The sequence below is a fragment of the Belonocnema kinseyi genome, chromosome 4 (genome assembly GCF_010883055.1).
Source record: "Belonocnema kinseyi isolate 2016_QV_RU_SX_M_011 chromosome 4, B_treatae_v1, whole genome shotgun sequence".
Lineage (NCBI taxonomy): Eukaryota > Metazoa > Arthropoda > Insecta > Hymenoptera > Cynipidae > Belonocnema > Belonocnema kinseyi.
In genome coordinates this window covers 139632792-139656907 of record NC_046660.1, presented here as the reverse complement: position 1 = coordinate 139656907, position 24116 = coordinate 139632792, and the positions used below count along the sequence as shown (strand labels likewise).

The 24116-nt window shown below is 36.2% G+C and overlaps 1 protein-coding gene across 7 annotated transcripts in view; it reads right to left on the bottom strand.

Annotated features, from left to right (window-relative positions):
- Positions 1-24116, bottom strand: part of LOC117170577 (CCR4-NOT transcription complex subunit 4) — a 424579-nt gene that overhangs the window by 129590 nt on the left and 270873 nt on the right. The window lies entirely within an intron of this gene.

Here is a 24116-nt window from a genome sequence, read left to right as displayed (position 1 = left end):
TTTGTTTCAAACTTTTTCTTGTAAAATCAATTTCAAGAAATTTCACCTGAATGTCCGGCGACTTCGAAGCCGCCTGGCAACACTTTTGCATCCAGGTAAGTGTCTGGCAATGCACAGGTGCTATTTCTAATGTCAGCCCCTACATGTACACCAATTTTCAACCTTATCCAAGTCACGTAAGTTAACTGCCAAAAATTCGCACCTTTGACAGGTCGCCACAGGTGAACGCATCCACTCACACCTGCCAGACACCCATTTTTACGTTCCTCATCATCAGACGAACATCTCATGTGAAAATTGGCTTTATCCGTATCACGCTCCCATTTACGTTGTGAGCCCACAGTCTATCTGTATAAGTGAGAATCCACTGATTTTGATTCAGGGAGTACATTTGTTTAAAACAAACGCTAACTTGCTTTACGTATCGAGTTCGATGCCTGGAAGTACACAAATCTAATTTTGTCGAGCAAAAAACCGTTCACACAAGTTTGTTTTAAAGCTTTGATTCAGATTTTCTAGTTACATCCGTGTACGACCATCTATATCACCCCTTTGTACTAATGATAGTGCATATAAAAATGAATTAGGCCTAGTCAACCAATGAGGAGCGAGATTCAGCGACTGCTTACAGACACATACTATCTTAACACTTGGGGACACATACGATTAATCGCTAAAGCTCAGAGCTCGCTCCTTATTCGTCCAATAGGCCCAATTTTGAAGCTTTTTTGTGTCCAAAATAAGCTTCGCAAAACTTTTTGCTTGAGGTCTTTTTTGTTTATTTTTCGTTCACTGTCACATATTACAAGAGGTTGGAAAGTTGGTGGAACACCGTGTATACGAATGCAGCAGATTATAACCTATTAAAAAACCATGCTACACCATCATATACTTTAAAATATGATTTTTTGAGGATATGATAAAAACCAATAGTGATCTATTATGACACCAGATTCGTATTCAGTGACTCAACACACACACACACATATTCATACATTCATACATGTGCCTCGTCAAATGCACCATACTTTTTTTGTGTGTGGCTGTATAATTGTAAAGTAGAAATTCTAAGCTTTCTTTTAATATCAATTTCATCCAAATCTGAGGATAAATGTTTGATATATTCAAAAATATCCTCTGTATATTAAAGTGTACTAACTGCCACCTTACTCGGTAAATATAATCACAATAAGTTCCTACAGTACTACAATGTACCGCACTTAGAAGCCTACTCTACCACGGCCAGAAAAAGCCGGCAACAGAGAAAGAGAGGCGACACTAAGACTATCTGTGGGCAGGCATCCGATAGAGAAAGAGCGATGCTTTATACCCCGGAGAAACATCAACTTCCAGGTTTCTTTCAAGCCTAAAGAACTCGCTGAAATAGATGACGAGCTTCGTGGACATTTTTCCGAAGAATCCGACCTCTGGAATATCATTTCTTGTGTATATAATGCAGTGAGAGCTTTAGTCGATGCGAATCAACCAACGGCTGATCATAAGACCAAAAGACGAATGCATCTACTTCGCCATAAACATAGGCTGGGCAAGAGAGTACGCGTCCCGCATTCAATGTGGGATTGACTACATAACATTTGGCAGGAATTTTACCGCTAAGGTTCGAAAGTTCGCGCGCGAACTGCGGATCCGTTATCATACACTTGACAAGTAAAATCTACTGACCATTAGGCAGCATATTGTAGAGAGAATACGGATACTATCTGACGCTGAGACAGGTCTAGAGCGGAAGGAGAGGCTGGTCAGAGAAAATCAACAGTTTCTCTCTGATCCACCTCGATTCTTCCAAGACCCTCCAGTTACTGTCGACCACACGCCCAAACCAGAAGAGGTTGAAGTATTTTGGAGAGAAGTCTACAAAGTGCAGCAAATACTGGACGAAGACTCAGACAACAACAGCATCCGGCCCGTCAGACAACACCCATCAGCATCCGGCCCGTATTTTCACCTCATATTTAAAGTCGGAAGAGCCAATTCCGGAGTGGTTGGTAGAAGGGCGCACAGTACTCCTACCGAAAATGGGCAACTTAGCTGACACGAAGAATTACAGGCCAATCACTTGTCTGAATACACTCTATAAGATAGTCGCAGCTGTCCTAAACGATAGGATTGTTCGGGCAATCTGACCTACAATACCATAAGCTACCCCTTACCCTAACGTGCTGATACAATGCACTAAATATATTCTAATCATAAAACTGAGTACATTATGATTAAAGAATCGTTTTAGGCTATCCACCGTCCCGAAAATCAATTTTGCTAAACCATCCCTTAACATTAAAAAACTACTCCTTTCCAAAGATTTCTGATAAAGTGTACTAAATATGTACCAATCATGAAAATCCCTTAATATTGGAAAACCAGCCCTCGCCCAAAAGCCCTGATAAAGTGCAAGAAAAAGTATGTTATCAGTTTGGAATATTTTCTAGCCTTCTAAAAACATCAAACCCTTTTCCAAAAACCACTCCTAACAATTAAAACTGCCCCATAAAGAAATGTGACATTTAACAGAAAATCAAGTGTATCAGCAGTGTTTGATTTTCTCGGATGGTGCTCAAACATTGCATGTTTTATGTCGGAATTAAGGGCAATTAATACACAAAAGCTTATATTTTGGCTGTGTATTTTTTTAATGCAATTATTGATTTTTCATAACAGTCATTCTTGTGTTGTCCTTCTGCAAATATCGTACTAATTATAATGTGATATTCTTACAAATCATTGGAGCGTCTCAAAAGTCTTTGGTGAGAAAATCAAACACTTCTGATACACTTAATTCTCTGTTTAATGTCACATTTCTTTACGGGGCAGTTTTCGAGTGTTAGAAGTGGTTTTTGGAAAAGGGTAGAAATGTTTGTTGCATTAACTTTTTTCTTTCGCAGGAGTTGAGGGCTTATGTAAGGCTCTTGCATGACCCTCGGCGCAATTTTTTTAAAACAACCCCTATCACAAAAAAATACCATAAAAATAAATATGCACTAATTATAGAAGTGAGTAAATTATAATTAAAGGTTTATTTTAGGCTTTCTAGCGCCCTCAAAATCAATTTTCCAAAGCCATCCCTTAACACTGGAAAACTGCTGGGATATAGTACAAACTAATGAAATACTTTTCCTCACACTTAATCATTATTTTACGGTAAGGGGTACTTTTCAATGTTAAGGAATGGTTTTGGAAAATTGATTTTCGGCGCTTTAGAGAGCCTAAGATGTACTCTAAATTATGTAATCACTTTTATTATTAGCGCATATTTACTTTTTATAATAGTTTTGTTTATGATATGGGTTGTTTTTGAAAACTTCGGCTAGGGGTCATGTAAGAGCCCTAAATGAGTCCTCAATTCCTGTGCAATAAAAAGTTGATACAACAAATACTTCTACCATAGTTACTTCTTTTTTAAAAGTGTACAGCCAATTAAAATCAATTAAAAAATCGTTCAAAATCAACAATTGTACAGGTGTGAAAGGAAACTTTAAATAAACCTCTCATGAAAAAGCGCGCCAAAAGCTTCAGAATATATGACTGAAGGAAGATATTATTAATCTCAGTAATAAGGATTTAACATGTCAAATTAATGCATAATACATGGATAACTTTAATTTATATTCATAATTTATTTTTTTTTAATTACTAAAGTTTTACTATTCGTATTAATTTAAATAAATTCGACGATTCGTACTTTTTAATCTGCTGTCAGTTTTACCTATGTAGTGCTTATTACAACCAGTACATTATATTAAACAAACCACAATAGACAAAATTTTCTATTTTTTCAGAAGTTTTTTTTGGTGTCTCACAATTTCTATAAAGCGTGTTTATTTTTAAACTCCACGTTTATATTGAATTTTGTAAAGAATTTGCTTAAAGTTTCAGAAAGACATTGGACTTGGGCTAAGATATCTTTTAGATCTGATGCAGAAAATTGGTTTTGGACATGGTGTAATATGAAATTTAAAAAATTAATTTTATCTCAGAATTATAGTACGCAATGTCCAGAAATATTTATAAATGAATTATTCATAATAACATCTGTGAGTAAAAAGTTTAATAGAATGATAGCTTTATTATTCTGTTCTATTACATATCTCAAATTAAATGCGTTAATATTCCGATATTTACTTATGAGGTTAAATATATTTTTGAAAATTGTTATTTTCAAATTGAAATTAGGTTATAAATATAAAATATGCCGCGAATTTAGAATGTTTCCACTTAATGAAACAACGTACGAACATACTAATGAATGAGTAGAAGATATATTTATTTAAAATTTAAAAGAAATCTATTTTATCTGAAATCACCATACGCAAAATAATCATGGAAAAGATTCAAAGGTGAAAAATAGAATTCCAAAATATCTCACTTTTTAGCTTATCAGAGACAAAAACAAAGAAATGTAAAAAGAGGGAGAAAAAAAGAGTCGAACAAAACCAACCTCTCTCTTTTTCCTTTCTCCGTCCTTTTTATATTACTAGGGAACTAACATGTTTCAGGGACAATTTAGATTCTCTCATCAGAGTGTGATAGCTGCAGGGCGCGCCATGCTCCTCTAAATGCTCCTAGGGAAATTGAGTCAATTGTCGAGAATGGGAAGTGCCGCATACTGGAACTTTATATTCTCGACAATTGTTTCTGTTGCTCACTTGAGGCCTGACATGGTTCTTCTTGACTTCGAGAAGCGAACCATGTTCGTTATCGAATTTTCGCACCAGCTGACAAAAATATCATAACCAAGGAGAATGAAAAGAAATAGAGGTATCGATACCTTATAAGGGAGTTGCAACGATTGTACCCGGTATATTCTGTTAAACTAATCTCCCTTATCATCGACGCTCTTGGAGGTGTCAAGCTTTCACTTGCTAATGGTCTAAAAAGCATCCCTGCGTGTCAACAACATGCTAAAACACTTGCGGGAAAAATGCAACTAAATAGCGACTTGCTAGAATGCTACGATGCGAGTATGGCCCCTGAACGAGGTTACATGGCACGACTACATGCTCTGTGGTGTAAGAAAACCCCGGAGCTATCGTAATTTTCGCATTAACGTCTGCGAAATCATGCCGAAGTACTCCAAAAAAGGGGCTATGTAAGCGGAACGTCTACTCTACCACAGCCAGAACAAGCCGGCAACAGAGAAAGAGAGGCGAAACTAAGATCACCCGTGGGCAGGCGTCCGATAGAGAAAGAGCGATACTTTGTGAACCAGAGAAACATCAACATCCAGAATTCTCTCAAGCCTAAAGATCTGTCTGAAATGGATAACGACCTTCTTGGACATTTTTCCGAAGAATCCGACCTCTGAACTATCAATTGTTGTGTGTATAATGCAGCGAGAGCTTTGACCGAAGCAAATCGTAAAACAAAAACAACGGTTGATTATAAGACCAGAAGACGAATGCATCAACTCGCCATAAAGATAGGCTGGGCAAAATAGTACGTGTGTGATTGACTACAACACATTTGGCAGGAATTTTACCGCCAAGCTTCGAAAGTTCGCGCGCCAACACTGGACCCCTTATCACACACATAACAAGTGAAAGCTGCTGATCATCAGGCAGCATATTGTTCAGAGAATACGGATACTATCTGACGCTAAGAGAAGTCTAGAGCGGCGAGAGGTATCAAGACCTTCTGGTGGAAGAAGTTTCTTTCAACCCATCAGCATTTGGCCCGTATTTTCACCTTATATTTAAAGTGGAAAAAATCAATTCCGGAGTCGTTGGTGGAAGGGCGCATAATACTACTGCGGAAAATAGGCAACTTAGCTAACCCGAAGATTTACAGGCCAATCACTTGTCTGAACACACTGTATAAGATATTCACAGCTGTCCTAAATGATAGAATATGTTCGGGAAATTGAACCTGTGTGGCCAAAAATGTATGAACAACGCAGGTCAAGGAAAAGCGTAGCAGGATGTCGGGAGAATCTGCTCATCGATAGATGTGTCTGCAAAGATGCAGCATACTACCAGCGTGACCTATCGATGGTCTGGATTAATTACAGGAAAGCTTTCGATTCGACCTCCCATAGACTTACCATCTGTCTTTTGGAAAGCGTAAAGGTTCATCCACAAATCGTGAGGTGCATGGAGAGAGATTGATGCCGCTTTGGAAAACCAGATTTACTATTTCATCTGGAAAAAGTCGTGTGAGAACTAACAAGGCCATTCCGACGGGTACTTTTACGGCAAACCTGCAGATCGAAAGTACAAGAGCACTCATTATTTAACATGGACGATCTTAAGATCTATTCTAAAAACAAGAAGCAACTACATCTAGCTTTAGGGATTGTCGAACGTTATACTAAGGAAATAGGAATGGAATTTGGGTTAAACAAATGCGCCAAGGTTTATTTTAAGTGAGGATAACTTAATGGCATCCCTGAAGACCCTGAGCTCGTCGATAGAAGCGCTATACGATACCTTTACGCTGGAGAGACTTATACATACCTGGGCGTGCCACAGAACCGCATTCAGGATGTGACATCTATCAAGGATGATCTCCAAAGCAGATACAAACGTATAATCCGGCAGATTTAGTCTTCCGAATTGTCGGTGAGGAACAAAGTATCTGCAACAAACATGATTGCCATCCCGGAAGTACTCTATTCATTTGGAGTGGTACCATGGACGAAGAACGAGCTCAGATCCGTTAATATCGGGACACGAAAGGTTATGCACATGAACATAAGCATGCATCTAAAGTCTTCTATTCCGCGACTCTACATTTCTCGCAGTCAAGGTGGATGCGGTATATGGAATTTCGAATGTCTTCACAACAGGATCATTCTGGGTACAGCACATAGAGTCGCAAATGGAAGAGACTCTCTTCTTAAATTGGTTAGGAAGCACGAAGAAGTGGGCAAAGGATCGTTTCTGTACAAAGAAGTGGAGGAGGCTGCTGAAACACTCGAATTTAATTTCAGTATTAGGGTTGAGCAAAATGCATCAAATCTTATCTATCTAGAGTACTCACTCCTGGAAGTCCGGATTAAGAAAGCACAAGAGAAACACTTCCGCGAACAGCTCCTCGATAAGAGGATGCACGGCATCTTCCACAAAAATGTGGAGGATCAGTCAATGTCGTATGAGCTAACTTTTTCTTTCCTTAAATCACCCGGATTGAAGTCTGTCACGGAAGGTTTCATTTCGTCAGGTCAAGAGGGTGTCATTTCCATCTTAACATACCGTCCCACATTTTGAGCCAAGATATTCCCGATGATAGCTGCAGGGCGTACATATACTGGAACTTTATATTCTCGACAATTGTTTCTGTTGCACATTCGAGGCCTAACATGGTTCTTCTTGACTTTGAGAAGCGAACCATGTTATAGAATTTTCGGCGCCAGCTGATAAAAAGGTCATAGCCAAGGAGAATGAAAGGGAAGAGAGGTATAGAGACCTCATAAGGGAGTTGCGACGATTGTAGCCGAAATATTCTGTCAAACTAATCGTCTCTATCATCAGCGCTCTTGGAGGTGCCAAGCTTTCCCTAGTGATTACCCTGAAAAGCATCCCTGCGTGCGAACCATATGCTAAAACAGCTGCAGGAAAAATGCAGAAGGCGGTCGTCCTTGGGTCGCTCCCCGTCCTCAGGGCGCACGAGACTTTTGCCGGATCGTCGTATTGATTCCGTTACAGACTATAACCACCTATCTCACGGTCGTGAGACGTGGTAGTGGCTGAAATTTTACTGCGATTTCGCTGGGATCGGTTGCAGTTTTTCAGATTAGCACCTGCTCCCGACGAAATCCTGCGGTTGCCCTTATGACAAACTTTTGATTATTTACATAGGGTGGACACACTGGCTCTTACATGCATGGCGAACTGTAAGGCTACCTGAATTGCACAGCAGCAGTAGAGAAGCAATTGTACAGGGGCATTTTAATATTTGCACCTTTAAAGTAGCATTCGGTTTGGCAATTCAGTTAAGTCCATGCATCTTCGGATCAAGTTTATCGCAGTTTCCATGGTTATATTCGAAACTTCAAATGGATACAAGTATCAACAAAATTTAGGTTATGTACATGTAGTAATTACAAATAATAACTGTTTTATTAATAATTAAGTAAGACTTGTGGACTGAGAATTACACGTCAATTTTTTTCTGTGCCAATGACATTATGGAATGGCTGCTGAGTGACAAATACTATAAAATGGTAATGGTATTCTGCGCTCCTAGTGGGCTAAGAGTGAGCTGTGTTTAACGCTTATTTGAGGCATAAAAAGTCATGTTATGAATAGAAAGGATATGTTTTAAGTAAAGTGAATAAAATATTACATGCGAAAAGTTTAAATGTACATTACCTACATTTACTTACAGCGGTTTGGGTAGAAGGTGAATACGAAGATAACCCCCGAAATAATGACAGATCGGCCTGGCACGTTTATTCTACTTTCGATGGATTATTCTTTGCCAAAGAAATGTTTTGTGGTTTTGTATGTTTATTGCTGACAGTGTCGGCAGTAATAAGTTAAACAATAATTACTCATTAATAATTTTAATAAGTAACGCATTATTTCTGAAATTAATCACTGATTTCCATTGGTTTTTTTTCGCAGGTTGATCATAGACGAAACACACATCAGGAAATGCGGATGGAATTGGTGCATTTCAGGTGGTTCATTTCAATAAACATGATTGGAAAAACTTTATCTCTAGGCCTTATCCTAAGACTGAGGATTGATCAACCTAAAATTAATTCTGAATGATTTTGATGGTATGGGTGTACCAAAAAGATATCTCGAGGCTATTTTACTTGCTTTAATTTTAATTCAAAGAGTATTTAGGGATTTTTTGTATTTTAGAGAATGTTTTCTCTGGAACTAATCTCAAAATTTGATTTGATCAACCACTAAAATAAATTAAGAGACTCGTTGGCGATAGGAGTGTATCAGAAATACATCTAGACAAGATATTTTAGGCCAGAATTGTTATTACAATTTTTTTAGAAATTATTCTTTTTTCGAAATTGCTATCTCTGGATCTGATTTCCAACCTGGCATTTGAACAGATCCTAAGATTCATTCTAATTCAATTTGATGGTATAGGTTATCAAAAAGATATCTCGAAGCAATTTGACTTGCCTGAATTTTAATTGATAAAGTCTTTAGAGATTTTTTAAAATTTTAGAAAATGTTTTCTCTGAACCTCATTTGAAAATTTTTATTGATAAACCAATAAAATAAATGAGAGACACTTTGGTGATAGGAGTGTATCAGAAATAAATCTAGATATGATATTTTAAGCCGGAATTTTTATTTCAATTTTTTTCAGAAATTTTGTTTGAATTATCTATTTTATCAGGTCTAAATATTAAATTCATACATTATTAGTATCTTATCAGAAAATAAAAATCTTTTAGTGTAATTCAAATCTACTCGAAATGTTATTCTAGTGTATATGATCGAGTTCTTGTTTAAGCTCAAATTACGCCGTTAGAAATGAAGATACCAATCCGTACATTTTATTTCAGATGTCATCTTTTTAATTGGATAATGACCTATATTTATTATCGGTATCACTTGTGAAGGAAAAAAAGGCTGTGGCAAATTTCGACAAGAACGCTTCTCTTATTCAATGCAGTTGAACGCCATCATATTCATAATAGAGTTTCACCTCTGAAAATTGTAAACAACTTTTTCTATGAATAAGGAAGTTTGATTTGAATAAAGGGGTTAAGAAAGGGAATAAGCACCATTTTGACGCTCCTTTAGGAGAGAAAAATAACGTTCTCGGAAATATAATGTTTTATTTAGAAAAGTTGCAAAAGTTCAAGGAATTCTATTATCGCATTAAATATTATAAATAATCATTTGCAGTTTAATTCCTTAAGCGACTTTGATATTCTTAGAAAGTTTCGATTATAAAATTTTTTTTTAATCTTATCTTGCAATTATGATTTCTGTCAATTTTACTTTAGAGATTTTTCCCATTTTTGCAAAAGTAATTCAAGCCAAATGATCGAAGTGACTTTATTTGACTCTGAGAATTAATTCCAATCAGCCAGTGTAATTTTCGGACGCAATTCTTGGCACATCTGACCCACGGCAGGAGTCAGTTTCGACTGGCATAAAACACGAACTTTTTCTTTCAATTCCTCCACTCTAGCGAAATAATCGAAGGTATAAGCTTCACCTTTTTTACAGAACCCTCATACATTATAATCCAAGAGGGTTAAATCACAAGAGCGTGGAGGCCATTCTACTAGTCCACCTATTCTTATGACTCTTCCGCCGAAAAAATTGCGAAGGATTAGATTTTTAAGCTTCTTTCATTTCTTACAGTGGAACGCTATCATATTAATTATGGAATAAAGAAGTTTGATTTGGTGAAAGGCGTTCCGAAAGGACATAAACATTATTTTGACAATTCATTCGGAGAGACAAAAAGCACTCTCAAAAATTAAATTTTTTATGCAGGAAAAAAAACGTACTAACAGACTCAAGATACCTAAGTTTCTAAGATACCCCAGTACAGAATTAAGGCGTAAAAGAATTGATTGAAAAGACTCTTTTTTTCGTCATTTTATGTGTCGATTGAAAAAGAATTGCTGATTGAGGACAGAGAATTAAAAATAATTTGCCTCATCAAAAGTTCCAGACTCTCCACTAACTTATTTGGTATAGTCAACGCAGAAAATAATTGTAAAGAAATCAAATATTAGTATTAATGTAAACTCTTGAGCGGGCTTTGGATCGAAAAAAATTAATTATAAACTCCGATGACTAAAATGCCCTCGAGCCCAATTGAAAAGATGACATATCAAATAAAACGGAATTGGTGTCTTCATTTCTAACGGCATAATTTGAGCTTAAACAAGAACTAAATCAAATACACTAAAATAAAATTTCGATTAGATTTGAATTACACTAAAAGATTTTTATTTTCTGATAAGATACCAATAATGTATGAATTTAATATTTAGACCCGATAAAATAGATAATTATAGCAAAAATACTGAAAAAATTGGAATAAAAATTCTGGCATAAAATATCGCTTCTGCATTTATTTCTGCTATACTTCTGTCATCAACGAGTCTCTAAATTATTTTTGTGGTTGATCAAACCAAATTTTGAGATGAGGTCCAGGAAAAACCTTTTCTAAAACAAAAATTGCCTAAAGTCTTTATTAATTAAAATTCGTGCAAGTAAAATTACCTCGATATATTTTTTTGATTCACCTATACCATCAAAATAACTCAGAATTAATTTTAGGGGGAGATCAAATGCCAGTTCGGAAATCAGATCCAGAGATAACAATTTTGAAAAAATAACAATTTGTAAAAAAAATGGAATAACAATTCTGGCCGAAAATATTATGTTTAGAGTTATTTCTGATACACTCCTATCACCAAAGAGTCTCTAATTTATTTTAGTTGTTGATGAAACCAAATTTTGGGATGAGGTCCAGAGAAAACATTTTCTAAAATGAAAAAAAAATCTCAAAAGACTTTATGAACGAAAATTCAGGCAAGTGAAATTGCTTCGAGATATATTTTTGATATACCTATCCTATCAAATTGAATTAGAATTAATTTTAGGGGCTGATCAAATGTCAGTTTGGAAATCAGATCCAGACATAGCAATTTCGAAAATAGAATAATTTCAAAAAAAAAAAAAAAAAAATGGAATAACAATTCTGGCCTAAAATATCATGTCTAGATTTATTTTTGATATAATTTATTTATTTTTATAATTGTCTACAATTTATTTTAGTGGTCAATCGAACCAAATTTTGAGATGCGGCTCAGAGAAAACATTTTCTAAAATAAAAGAAATCCCTAAATACTTTATGAATTAAAATTCAAGCAAGTCAAATTGCCTCGAGATATCTTTTTGGTAGATATCTTTTTTTACCCAAACCGCTATAAGTAAATGTAGGTAATGTCAATTTAAAGTTTTCGTATGTAATATTTTATTCACTTTATTTAAAACATATCCTGTGTATTCATTACATACTTTTTTATGACGCAAATAAGCGTTAAACACAATTCACTCTTGGCCCACTGGGAGCGGAGAATATTATTACTATTTTATAGTAATTGTTACTCAGCAGCCATTCCATAATGTCATTGGCAAAGAAAAAAATTGACGTTTACTACTCAGTCCACAAGTAACATAACCTATATTTTGTTGACACTTGTAGCCTTTTGAAGTATAACCAATAAAATATATATGACCAAATGAAAATCGCGTGAATGTTGCTGAATTAATAAAAAAATTTTATTTAAATGAAAATAACACTATCGAAAAATACGTGATGCAGTATTCAAAGTCACGAGGCAGTACAAGTTACTCAATTGCCAACGAACCCACTGAACTAACACAAACATCGTAAAAGGCACATGTTACAATAAATTTCACAGATATAAGAAAAAACCCAAACTATAAGAAATTTCTTCAAAATTCATTATCAATTATTCAGAGATGAATACAAAAACAAGATATCAAAGGTGATCACAAATAAAAAGACCTAAGTACAAAATAATAAGAATAATAAAAGAAGACACATTCAGCTGTGACATCAAATCGGAATTTACATGGTCATTCTTCCATGTTTGAACTGGCTTTTCTTGACCTCCACGAAAAAGCCTAAACTTAGGTATTTTGTCTTTCGACCGTTCAGGGGACCACAGGCCCAGGACTTTTTCTTGTTCTTCTATCAAGTACGCTGAGACGTTCCACCTTTCGATGGGTACATCCTCAGAAAAGAGAGTACTCACTTGACCGTGAACCGAGTCGCACCCCCGCATTGTCAATCTTTTATATTTCGCACTAAACAAAGATAATTGTTTGTTTCGTTAAATCGTGTATTCGACTTTCATTACAATTACCCGCGAAACTTCAAAGTGGTGACTCCAACGTGATCCGCGATCGGACAATAAATTTCTTCTAAAGTGAAAATTCGAGGAAAACTGCGAGTTGGGACGAAGCGGGGCGAGAGAAAGAGGGAGAACTACGCGTTGTATAGGACCCAAGCCGTCCACAATCTCTTCTAAGTCCAGTGACTCCCTGCTCTTCCTTTTTCACTCCCTCCCAGCGCAGTGACACTCAAACAATTTCGAGTGCATCATTTACATTTCGAACCTCTCAAGATTAGCAAGATCAAAATACTTGACTCATCTGACGTCATCAATCGCGGAGATAGCGGCTGCCCCCAAACATTGCAGCCGTTCACAACCTCGAGTTTATCACCAGGGAAACCAAATTCGCAGTCGATCCTCGAATTAGGGTGGCGTTTACTGATGCCACTCGCGTTTCGAGGAAGATGCAAAACGTCGGAACAAACCTTGCACATATACACCGGTAAACAGGTCGAACCGGCACTGATGGAGGCCAGTGACCTTTGCCCGAAGTCTCGCTGCCTCTTCGTAACCGAAAAATCTACAAAAACGCGATTTTTGTCGACGCAGGAGCAGACCTTTGCGTTTTTCCTCGCCTTGCCTCGGAAGATTTAACTAACCGGGAAGGAATTTCAGGACTTGCAGCAGATGGACCTAGCGAGACCTTCGCAGAGCAGCTGGGCATCGCTTCTTGACATAGCGCCAAAGAGGGGGGTTCCGAGGAATGTACCAAATAAATACCCTGTGCCATATCTACATGATTTTTCTCACGACCTTCACAGCAAAAAGGTTTTTCTACCACTCACTTTGTCAGGGCTTATAATCAAATCCTTTTGGCGGAGGAAGGCGCCCCTAAGACAGCCATCAAGACGCCTTTCAGATTATTCAAATTTCGCTTCATATCGTTTAGACTCCGCAACGTCGCACATATTTGTCAGAAATTTATGGATGAGGTGCTTAGAGGACTCGATTTCCTCTATGTATACATCGACGACATCCTAATCGCACCATCATCGGAGAAACACCTGCAGCATCTTCATCAAGTTTTTGATCGGCTGAGAAATTACGGTATCCTAATTAATCCCGAAAAATGTTGGGCAAGGGGACACGAAAGGGAATTAAGCCACTAGCAGAAAAAGTCCAAGACATCCTAACTTTTCCTCAGCCTCAAACTGCAAAAGATCTTCGTCGTTTCTTAGGTATCATAAATTTTCCCTGACTGGCAATCCCAAACGCAGTAGAGCAAAAAGCTCCAATAAATGATCTACTGCATAGAAACATAAAAGGCCGAACTCCCGTCGCTTGTACTCCAGAAGCTCTTAAAGCTTTCGAGGCTTGCAAAAAGAGCCTAGCAGAAGCTGTTTTGCTAGCTTTTCCAGCACCGCAAGCTCCTTTAGCCATCTTTACCGATGCTTCGGATTTATTTGTCGACATAGCAGTAAAATTTTTTCGACATATGGTTGAAGGTTGAGACTTCAGCATTTTCACTGAACACAAGCCCATCACTTTTGGGTTCCAAAAAAAATCGGACAAGTGCTCTCCTCGCCAATTCCGACACCTGAATTTCATTGAACAATTCACCACCGATATCAGGCACATCTCAGGAAGTGACAATATCGTGGCCGACACCCTCTGTCGGATCGAAGCCACTTTCGAACGGGATTGATTTCTCAGCACTCGCAGAAACACAGAAGACAGATTGAGAACTCAAAGATCACCTTCAGCCAGGGACAGCTCTACAATTAAAACAGATATCACTTCCGGGATATTATTCTGTACTGCGATGATTCTACCTCCACAGCTTGACGTTTCGTCACGGAACCTCCCCGACGAATAGCATTTAACTCACAACAGAAGCTGTCGCATCCAGGAATCAAGGCCATGACGAAACTCGTAACTGAACGATACGTTTGACCGTCCATCAAGACCGATTGCAGACAATGCCAAAAGATTGTATGCAATGCCAAAAATCCAAGGCATGGCGTCACGTTATGTGTCCGGTAGGTACATTTTCACAACCGTCAAGAAGGTTTGAACACACCCATATGGAACTCGTCTGACCCTTGCCTTCCTTTGACGGATATCAGAATTGTCTGACGATCGTTGATCGCTTTTCACGCTGGCTAGAAGCCTATCCAGTAGAAAATATCAATGCTGACACCGTCGCTAAAACATTCTCTTGTCTACCAGAGTAGACAATTTGAGTCCTATTTAATTAGGGAATTGAACACCTTACTGGCAACTCAACATTTCCTTATCACAGCGTATCATCCAGCAGCAAATGGTCTCGTGGAACGGTTCCACAGACAATTCAAAGCAGCGATGAGATGTCCGGTAGATGAAAGGTAGACAGAAACGATTCCCATCGTTCTACTGGGAATCAGAGCGGCGTGACGCGACGACCCCAAATAAACGTCAGCAGAACTGGTCTTCGGCGAATCTCTACGCTTGCCAGGTGAATTTTTGGCACCTCGCACTAAAACAGACTGCCCGGTGACTGGCATTGCAAAAGTTTGCTTTTACTGACCCCAACTCCTTTCTTCTTTTAACTTTATTCGGCAGAAAACCATTGATAATGTAAAATTTAGAATCAGTGTTTTGGCAATACAAACTAGGATATATGTAATTAATTTAATACAGAGTGCGATTTTTCAGGCCCGAATCTAACCCCGTTTTAGTATTTAACGGGCGAATATTTTTTGTTCGGTTGCAGGTACCCCTTAAATAGATACACTTGCAATGCACAGACTTGGTTGATGATTAAGGGTGTTGGTTAAATTCGACTATGAACTTTGTTATAGGTACGGCACTGACGTAATATATACTTTTTCCGCAGGATTTGAGAACGAAAGACAGAAAACTTGTCAAATATCTGGGGTTTTGCGAAATTCTCGGATCAAAAGAAATTTTTAAAATCAAACCTTCTGTCACCTTCGCGCCACGCACGGTATCAGGGCGCCCTTCCTTATCGACTGCGGGTCCAGACTGAAAATCTCAGAGGGAAAAGCCTCTTTTGCGACATTGACTTTTTGATGAGACTATTATCAATCAATAGTACTTCAAAAATAATTAGACACTTGTCCCGGATTTTTTGCAAGTTGTCCCTTATTAAAACTATGAGTGTTTGTAAATCACGTTAGTCACCTTTGCCGAACGTGTACCGATTCGCATGCGTGTACATCCATCAAGCATCGCCAGTACAATGGTAAAGAGCCTGTCTGGCGATCACGCTGGCGGAAACAAGTGAAATTCTCCGTTTAGAAATGGACATGTGCCAGATACCGTAGTGATTTATAAAAAAATGTAAGTACTCACAACATTCTACATTATTGTACATGTCAGAAATTTGGCAATTTAGAAAGAAAATTTTTCACGAACTGGAACATTTTTAATTTACATTTAAAAATTCTAAAGCTAAAAAATTGTGTAATATCGACATTTATAATCAGGCGACTTGATAAAGTTGGAATTTATAAATAAATTTGCAGAGGGCCTAATTTCTAAATTTGATAGTTTTTACATTTATTGCTGGGTAACTTGATCAATTTATCATTTATAAAGAAGAGTCAATATTCGCCAGTTTAGTTATATAGAAATCATTACACAGGCCCACAAAAAAAGTTGTCTGCACGAAACAAGTGACTAGGGTACCCTCATGGATTTTGAGCCGCTCAATCCGAATCTGGCCTCAGAATTTCTCGTACACATCTCAGTTTTCGCCTAGATGCAGAAAATAAGGGAAAACCTAGGGATATACTATACATTATTTTGATAATACCAGTATATGGAAGAATAAAGGTACGGGTGTCATATTCTTATGTGTTGGGACTCGTGAAGACCAAATTCAGACACGAAAATTTCCCAGCGTGCTTTCTGTTTCCCCTAGCTAGGATGAATCTAGGGAAATTGAAGGTCTCGCTTATGTTATACAGACTTATATAGCAAAAAACAACGAAAATGCTATATCCTTTGCAGTTTTGCGCTTTTAATTTAAAAGTTTGGAAAGGCCTAGGGATTTTCTGGTCACACAGGCCATAAAAAAATGGCAGCACGAGAAAAGTGAATAGACTATCATTATGGATCTTGAGCCGTTGATTCCAAATCTGGCTTTAGAATTTCTCGTATACGTTTCAGTTTTACCCCAGATGCAAAAAATAGACGAGAACCTAGGGATATTCTGGACGTTATTTTAATAATACCAGTATACGCGAAAAGAGACACATGGGCGTTATATTCTTAAGTATAGCGACTCATAGAGACTTAATTTGTACACAGAAATTCTCTAGTGTGTCTTCTGTTTCCCCTAGCTTGGGTAATTCTAGGGAAATTGAAGGTATTTCTCATATTATATAAATTTATATGGGGAAAAATAATAAAAATGCCATATCCTTTGCAGATTTTCGTGCTAAATCTAAATTTGAACACATTTTTCGGGCTTCTTCCATTTTCTCTCTAGATGCAAAAAGTAGAGAAAAGCCTAGGGATTTTCTGTTCACACAGGTCCGCCAAAGAAAAGTTGTCTACACGGGACAAGTGACTGATTTCACAAGAAAAACTGCCAAAGATATGAGATTATTGTTATATTTTCCCGTATACATTCTAAGGCTATGTTTGGATTCAGCGGCCTAAAATCCACTAGAGTAGCCTGGTCACTTGTCTCGTGCAAAAAAATTTTGTTATGGCCTGTGTGACCAAAAAATCCCTGAGATTTTTTCTACTTTTTGCATCTAGGGAGAAAATGGTATAAGCCCGAAAAATTTAGTGGTCAAATTTAAATTGAGAGCGCAAAACTGCAAAGGATTTATCATCTTTGTTATTTTTTGCCATATAAGTCCGCATAACACGAGCAAGACCTTTAATTTCCCCAGGTTCATCCTAGCTAGAGGAGACGGAAAGCACAATGGAGACTTTTTGTGTATGAAGTTGGTCTTTAAGAGTCTCAACACATAAGAATATGGCACCCGTAAGTTTATTCTTTTATCTACTTGTATTATGAAAATAATATTCAGAACATTCCTCGGTTTTCCCCTATTTTCTGCCTCTAGGAAAAAACTGAGGCTTGTATGAGAAATTCTGAGGCCAGATTCGAATTCAGCGGCTCAAAATCTATAAGGGTAGCCTAGTCACTTGTCTCGTGCAGAAAACTTTTTTTGTGGGCCAGTATATCAATATGGAAAATTCTGCAATATCCATAGTAATTGTTAGGCGACGTGATGGGAGTCCACATATAATTTTAAACAGGCTAAATTTACAAATTTACATACAATTATAAATTGGTTTATCTATAAAATTGGTGCATTTGCGGATGATATCTGTAAAAAGTATTTCAATATTTTGTAAAAAAAATTGTATTCACATTTTCTTTATTTTCCAATTGAAAACTGCCTAATCTTTAACTGCTTCACATTTTTTTCATAGCTACAGCAAACAGTGCATCACCCAGCTACGTGATAGTCTATGACGATTATCACCCGAAAAAATATAAATTACGATTATACAAATAAATAATTCGAAAAGTGTCTGCATGATTTACACTAACGTGATTTACAAACGCTCATAGTGCTTACAAGGGACCACTTACAAAAAATCTGGGGTACGTGTGTAATTATTTTTGACGTACTATCGATTGTTGATAGTCCCATCAAAAAGTCAATGTCCCAGAAGAGGATATCTTCGTTGAGAATCGTTAAGGAAGGGCGTCCCAATACCGTGCGTGGCGGGAAGGTGACAGCTAACCTGGTGGCTGACTACAACAGCACACACAGACAGGACATGTCATCTTATTCCCTTTTTTCTCCATTTCGCGACGTATTTCGCCAAATGTAGAGTCACAATCATCAAGCGGTGGCCCTTCGAAAACATGATATCTGTCGAGAATTCTTATATGATGTCAGAATTGTGAGTAAAAAAATAAACCTGATTAATTTATTGATACGAGGATCTCGCAAAACCCCAGACATATGACAAGTTTTCTGTTTTTCATTCTCAAATCCTTCGGAAAAAATATGTATTGAGTCAGTGCTAATAATTCTATACGAATCATCTTCTTTTGACTGTGTCTGTAGTTGGCCACAGTTTGGAGGCCAAACTTAAAACAGGCTATGGGTCACAAATATCGTTATATTTCGCATTTTGTGGTTACAAGCTCAAAGCATCTTAAAGAATCTTTCTAATCGCGCATCATTGCCTAAATGGTCTGATGAAATTAGTGACATGAAGAGTTCCTTTTATCTGCAAAAATGTTTAAAGAGACGAGAAGCAGGGTAAAGGTAGGAGAGCAAGGAGAAGATAGTTTCTCGTTGGTGAGGGGAGTAAAGTAAGCATGTCCTCTAGGCCTACTTTTATTAAATATATTAATATCAGACTTGGAAGAAAAATAAAGAAAAAAGGATGGAGAGGAGTAGGAGACGATACAGTGTTGATGGTAGAAGATGAAGAAGGTATGGCGGGCTTAATGCCAGGCTTAGAGAAATACTTATATAAGAAAAGGTTGAATTTATATATAGAAAAGAGAAAGACAATAAGGTTTTGAAAATGAGGGGGAAGAACGGAAGAATTTACAAGGAGATAAAAAGGAATAAAGTTAGAAGGAAAAGAATTTAAATGTTTGGGATATACCTTGCAAACAAATTTAGGTCACAGAGATCATGTTAGAGAAATTACAAAAAAGCAGCAGGGATAATCACATATATATGGGGAATAGAAAAAAGGCTTTAAAAAATGGAGAAGGAGAATGTGGTTATTTGATACACTGGTATGGCTGGAATTGGGTTATGGAGCAGTAATGTGGTTTTGGAAAAAAGGAAAGAGGTTGCAAATGAATTAGCGAGAAAGTGTTTGATGTAATAAAGGAAGGAGTACCAAAGTATTAAAAAAGGGATGGGGAGAGAGAAGATGGACCAGAACAGCAACATTTAGTGTGGAAAACGAGGTAAGAGAAACGATTTATTGGAAAAAGACAGAGAACAGAAAATGCAAAATCCGTGAATGGGAAGAGGAAACATGGGAGCATGCATGGGAAGGATTTAGGAGCTAAATAAAAGATAATGGAAGCTGGAAAGAGAATTTGGTACAGATTCTAGGGGGGGATGGATTGGGAGAATATTTGATGAAGGAGACTGGAGAAGCGATTGAGAAAGAATGGATGTTAAAAATGGCAGAATGGAGGTACAAGAGAAGTGAAAGAAAAAGGAAACGGAAGTTGCCTGCTTCAGAAGTTCAAATATTTGTCAGTAATGGCTATGTAATAGAATAAGTAAATTAAGTTGCGGTTGCTTTGCCGCACTCTTTCTCACTTTCGATCGCAGGCTCAATCGCTCGCAAGTTGCTCGCTAACACGTCCCAAATTTCGATATTGTAACAAATAGAAGTAAGGATCGAAATATAGGATTGTATGCAAATAGTGAACACATTATGAATAAAGAAGAAATTACAAAATAAATATTTAAATACTGAAGAAAAATGGTTAAATTGCGAAATTTATAACATAGTTGAATGTATTCACGAATTAGCTTTAATTTCTAATTATTGAAAATATCGTTTGCTTAGCAATATTAATTATGATGCCTTAAAATTTTTTCTTCGGATCACAATTGAAGTATTTGAAATTTGTAAATCTAAAGTTAGTAATGATTGTATTAAAAAGTTCAAGTGGTTAAAAACAGAAATTTCGACACAAATGTCGTTGAGAACATAGAGTTAAAAATGTTTCAAATGTACAAATCGCTGAATCAGTAGAGTTGTGAAAAGGACTTATATACTTCCTACGATACAACAATCTGGTCTAAACTAGAGACTAATTGTTTCCACAATTGAATGACTGGCTGACAATCTAGCAAAATACTTATCAAATAATTTAAAACCAATTTCAGGAAAAACTAACTCGTTCATAAAAAATACTTGGAATCTAAAACAAAACATTGCTAACATTATAATACCTTACACTCATTCAGTATTATCTTTAGACGTAGTTTCAATGTTTGATAATATTCCTCTCAATTTTGTTAATAATACATATTATCAACAGTTATCGGAATGTATAATGGGATCTCCTGTATCTATCACAGTGTCAAACTTGGTTATGAAAAATGTCAAAAAAGATCCTTATCTAAATTATCTTTCAATGCGATTATCTATAAACGGTATGTACATGACATATTTACAATGCTCAAAGCATATAAATTTTTAGAGCTTTTAAATATCTTAAATAGTATTGATAAATATATTCATATTACAGTTGAAAATGAAAAAAAAATTGAAATTTCTTAAATTTGAAGATTAAAAAATGCCTAGTAGAAATTTATCTACAAATTGGTATAAAAACCCGCTTGGTCCGGTTGTTACTCAAGCTCTGGTTTCCATAATTTTTTTTTATCAAAACAATGATTTTATAAAGCCACATACGACTTTCAATACGTATAAGCCTAGCCAAAATAAAATATACCTATTTCTGTATTTAGCTGCAGCCATTTTTCAGCCCTCGAAAATGTTTTAAGATTGATACAAAATCCTGTTTAAAAAAAAAACAAGAATGCAACGACCAAATTTGGACTACAATGAACAAATAAATAAAAAAAATACCTATTACATTTTTCTTGTCTTGATAAAGGTAGTGCACAAGTACCGAAACGTTGGTAATGCAATTTTATTTATTATTTATTTTTATTTTGAATGTTATTTTATTGTAATTTGATGATAATAAAAATAAAAAAGACGAAAGAGAGAAAAAGAACGAAGGGGATGTGGTTGGCTGCCTTCTCATTATTCTTTCCTCTTTTTTATTTTTTTCCGAAAAAAATTTTTTTTTTCAGAGCACAATAGGAGGTTTTTTTTGTTCATTGTGGTTCAAATTTTGTCATTCGATTCCTGCTCTTTTTTAACAGGAGTTTGCATCAATTTGATTATTGGGCATTAAATAGGATTTTTAATTTGGATTTTAAGCTAACTGAAAGTTCTTAAATTTTGTTTTTAAGATTCTTGTGAAAGTAATGTTAAAGTGATTAAACTGTGAGTCAACTCTAATTATTCATCTGCGAGGCCTTTGGAGGTCACTAATTTGCTCATCATTCGTGTAATTATTACGCTTCTCTATCTACAGACCTGCATCCTAAAAAGCCTAAACCTTGATTACTGCAGACTTGAGGTCCTAATGCTCTGTCACTCCCGTTAGAGTCAGTTAGTATTTCGAGTCACCAACAAAACTCGACTCAGCGCGGTTTATGGCACGGTTTATCAATTTTTCCCTATTTTTCAAACCCTTTTGCTTACTGTAAATCTATTAACATTTTAGTTGTTCATTTCCAGATTTATTCTGACAGGTTTTAAGAATATCCCGTAAAAAGTTCACTTCACACACACTTAACCAAAGCAAAAAAATGATCAGTCTTGAGACGAATGTTTAACTGACAAAAAATATTCCGAAAAAATAGAAAACTTGTCTTATATGATTGATTTAAAAAAATGCACTGGTTCTAATAAACACTACATATGTGAAATTGGCAGGAGATTGAAAAGTAGAATTTATGAACATCAAACGGATGGTAGAATTGCTTTTTTGAATACAGGTTTGTCACAAACATTCATGGAAATTTAATCATATTGTAGATTTTTATAATATTCGAATTTTTGATAGGGAAAATAGTACTTTAAAAATGAGAATCATTGAATCAATTTGTATTAATAAGAATATGAAAACTTTAACAAATTTAAAATTAAAATAATTAAAATAAACCAAATTTATCCATGAATAATGCATGAACTACCCACGTTAAGTTATTGTTATTTTATTTAATAATATTTTACTTCAGTCTGATATTCTCAAGCTTTGGCAGGCCTTTTCATTAAAGGTTTATTAAACTTTCTCTTCTCGCCTCTACAAATATTAATTTTGTATAAAAGGCAGTCTTGTATTGTCTCCTTCTGAACATTGTATCAATTATAATGTGACAATTGTACAAATTATTGCAGCCTCTACAAAATATTTAAAGCTTTAATTGAAAAAAGTATTTCTTTTCAATCATGTTTTAAAAGTATTTTATAAAATGCAACAATATTTTTTTGACTCAACTCTCTTACGTCATAAATGATGAAACCTTTATATTAATAAAATTTCCTTTTAATTAAATTATTGATCTGTGTATTGACACTACAGACATACTCGCAGTGTTGTTCAAAACGTAGAAGCATTCTTTTTAATGTGTTCTTACATTTTTTTTACATTTTATTTTTATTTCATTATTGACCGTAAGACCGAATATATCTGCTGAAATTTGATGAAATACTTATGGACAAAATACTTTTATTGTACACTAATTTCCTTTCATATAAAAAGATTGAGATTATATTGGAAAGAGCTTCTCGAAATTTGGATTTATATTCGTTGCCTCTACTTTAGAATCGAGATCAGAGCTGCCAACAAGGGACTGCCGGAGTTTGTGTAATAGTTATTCATTTGTATATTTAGGTGATGTTATCTGGCAGCTCTGATTGAGATATAGAGAGGCAGTGAGGTGGTGTCACGATTATAGTTAATGAGCGAATAAACGAATTCTTCTTTATCGGCGTGATTTGTTTCAAATGAAAAAAAAAACACGCTGATGAATCTGGATTAATCTGAACTAATTATATAATCGTCGGTGAGTCACACGTGCAAGCAAACTTACAGGCACTAAGAATCACTATGCCTAAAGGGATCGGTAATATATTACGTAATGCTTTTAGAGGAGGGCGGGAGGTAGTAGCACTGTGACGCTATTATGCTATAATTAAAACAATAGTAAACTAATATAATACGGTATGGAGAAGTGAGCAAACTGTTTTTTACATTCTGTTTTGGGGTATCCTTTGAGGATAACCCGCAATTTAAAAAAATGCATTCTTGCTCGGCACTGACTCATCCTCCACATTTTTGTGGAAGATGCCGTACATCCTCTTATCGAGGAGCTGTTCGCGGAAGTCTTTCTCTTGTGCTTTCTTAATCCGTGCTTTCAGGAGTGAGTACTCTAGATAAATTATATTTGATGCATTTTGCTCAACCCTAATACTGAAATTAAATCTGAGTGTTTCAACAGCCTCCTCCGCTGCTTTGTACAGAAACGCTCCTTTGCCCACTTCTTCGTGCTTCCTGACCATTTTAAGAAGAGAGTCTATTCCATTTGCGACTCTATGTGCTGTACCTAGAATAATCCTGTTGTGAAGAAATTCAAGATTCAATATTCCGCGACCACCTCGACGGCGTGAGATGTAGAGTCTCGGA